Here is a 3,321-nt window from a genome sequence, read left to right on the forward strand (position 1 = left end):
TAATCGAATTAAATTTCCATCCGCCCATCCATTATCCCCAGATCCTTTGTCCTTCAAAGAAGAAAAGCAGCGAGAGCTCTTTAAATCAGGTCTGGCACCCTGGGATCTGAAGACGCCTCTGGTTTTCATTCTAATCAAGCTCTCCACCTATTCATTTTCTTATAACTTTATCATTTCAAGATCACAGTGATCGGGAGCCGATCCCAGCAAGCGCTGGGAGAAAGCAGGATACACCCCGTACAGGACGCCAGTCCATCACAAGGCACGCAGACTCAGACACACACTCACACTAGGCTCAATTTTCCCAGAAGCCAATTAACCCACCAGCACATCAGTGCACTGTTGGAGGAAACCAGAGCACCCACAGGAAACCCTTATGAACCAGGGGAGAACATGCAAACTCCACACAGACAGCACCCCAGGAATTAAGCTCAGGGCCCCAGGGCTGAGAAGCAGTGATGTTAACCACTGCCTCTCTGTGCCATCCTCAAGCTCTCCAGTAATGACTTTATCCTTTACCATCTTATTTTAAACATGATCCTTAGACACCAATTGAAAACTGCAAATAATCCCAACTGATTTGATGGCCTCAGGACCAGGGCTGGAACCCCCAGTTTCACAGGGAACTTTAGTGGTTCTCCAACACACTACGTAAACATGGGTGCTTATTTCATGGTTGTGGAAACAGTGAACATGTAATTGCTGAATGCACTACAGTGCTTCTGCCTTCTCCCTTATTTCAGGAAGGGAAGGCTGTCCAACAGAAGAAATTCTGGGAATGCAGGAGACACGCCATGGAATAATTAGATTCTGTCAGGACAGATCTGAGTCATACAGCTGAAAAAGACATAGCAAAATAGCTCAGACATTTAACAGCCAGGAGGCAGAATTTAAACTGGTCCAGGGCAGCTCAAAGGACAAAGTGGTGAACAGATTCAAAGCTCTTCAGCCAAACTCCCAGGGGATCGCTGTGGGGCATTGGTTTGTAACTGACCACGTTGTTCAACTAAATGGATGAATTTAACACAACCCCTCTGCCAAACAACTAAAATCATTTACAGAACCTTGAGACAGGTTCATCTTGAAAGGTGCCCAATTCAGACACTATGGGAAGCTGTCCTTAACTAATCGTGGAAAAACAGAAAAATCAAAGAGAACTAAAAGTGAGTAATTTTAGAAATTTGAACTGTCCTCCATGGTTGCATTTTAGGACTCTTGAAACGCATGGTGCCCAGATAACAGCTGTCCTGCTACCTGTAAATAACACACCAGCACAAGAGGAGGACATTTCTAGTGAGCAGAAACAAAAAGCATTAGGCTCGTTGATTGTGGTCTGTAGAAGGGTTGAAGTTTAGAGCCAATCACTCTCTTCCCACCTGGTTCAATTAAGAGACGGGCAGCAACATCATCACAGCTGAACAGAATTAAAAAGGAGATATGAACAATGACAGGTAAAAAAAAAAACACAGCTAGTTCCTACTGCTCTCTGGCACAAGGGCAGGAATGACTGCCACGTAGTGGACAGTAGATGCCAGTTTGTTACAAACATTGCAGCACTGCTTGGCAATTGAAAGGTGGAGGAAAGTCTAGGAATTAGGGGTTTGTCAGATGGCAGGTGACAGAAAGGAAAGGAGTTTGACTGGAAAGGCTGAAGGGACAAAAACTTTGTCTTCAAATAAATTACATTCTTAGAAATTTAAACAAAAAGGTTTGTTGTAAGGAATTTTAAGGCTGTTTTATTTTCAAGTGCCAAATAAGGACGGCTCTAGGAATAGCAGTACAAGAGTATGGGACATTTATCTGGTTATATATTATTGGTGGGTTGGCAAGAGCTTTGGTGCCATTACTTCTACAGGAATAGTGCATAATGGAGGGACCTGAGCCATTTAAACTGGGACATCCTAGCTAAAGCTGGCCACAACCCAAAGGGTTACATCATGAGAGGATTTGCTCCTATAGTCTGTTTTACATCCATTTTGCACCTCCAGCATTATGCAGCACTTAACTCTCCTAAAAGTGTCAGTTCATACAAGCAGCTACGACCACAGTTCATTACCTCAGACTTGCACATTGCTCATACATTTTCCAAGATGTTTGTAATTTATTTTATGCATGTAAGTTCTTAAGTGAAGTCAACCATGTGACCAGATATAAAAAATAGAAATCCCCAGTAGTTGTTTATGGTCCATCTGCACCTGAACTTAGAACCACCTATTCTTACAAGACCCAGCTGTCCATTAGGGACATCCTTCCCTGGGATGCCCAGCTGTTTACCTGCAGAAACAGCACAAGTGCGACAGGGCTTCAAAGACTCTAGACAAGACAGTGAGCACCAACCAGGGGAGTAACACATCTGTGCGTGACATCACTACCAGCCCACAGCTGACTGGGATGCCCCAGGAGATGGCCCTCTCGCCAAGAGGGCCTGGGTTGGATTTGGACCACCTTACGCTAGCGGGGGAAATCGTGGACAGCTGAAGACCTGACCCACGCTCGAACCATCAACTTCCGGGCATTGGAGCTCAGTCTGCAGCCCACGCAAGCCCCTACATACCAGTGGACAGAGTCATATTGGTACTTAGGAAGTGTAAGATTAAAACACTATAATAATTTATAATAAACTACTGGACCTCATTCCCTGGCTCACCTAGGATACTGCAGAATATAAGAAACACGGAAAAACTACATTAAAGACTAAAAGAAGGTAAACACCTTCTTGCATCCTGATTTGGCAGTAACCTTGCACTTAGAAAACAGATTCCATGCTGAACAGTAAAAAAGGGACACAAAATGATCGGTCTCTCCAGGATATAGCCTCTTATTTGGCAGGTGTTTCTTTGTTCCCATTTCCTAAGTTTTCAAAATTGATCACGGCAGAAATAGAATGATCAACCAGGTGAGATCACTCCGGTTCACTCGGGAGAGAACGGGACCCAGGGGATGTGCTCCTCTTGACACGCCAGCCCGTAGATCCATTAAGTTAACTGACACAGCACCACAGTGGAGATCTAGCGCCACCTGGAGCAGAAGGAAGGCTCTGCCTGGCAGGTGGCGGGAGCCTCTTGTTTGCCAGAAAGCTGAGGGAGCACCGACCAGCTAGGCCCCACCCTCCCCCCGTGCAGCTCTGCCTATGCTGCGCCCACCCTGGGGTCCTGAACCAGCACTCAACCTTGCTGACATATTTTTGATGGACTGAGCTAGATAAAACATTTATTTCACTCCATGGGTTGCTAAAGCCCCCAAAGCAGTTCTGCAAAATTAAAAAATGCAGATCTAACCCAGAGGACTTGGAAAAACATCAGGAGACTTAAGGAAAGAATG

This window comes from Atractosteus spatula, chromosome 25 (genome assembly GCF_055471065.1).
Source record: "Atractosteus spatula isolate fAtrSpa1 chromosome 25, fAtrSpa1.hap1, whole genome shotgun sequence".
In the NCBI taxonomy this organism is placed as follows: domain Eukaryota; kingdom Metazoa; phylum Chordata; class Actinopteri; order Semionotiformes; family Lepisosteidae; genus Atractosteus; species Atractosteus spatula.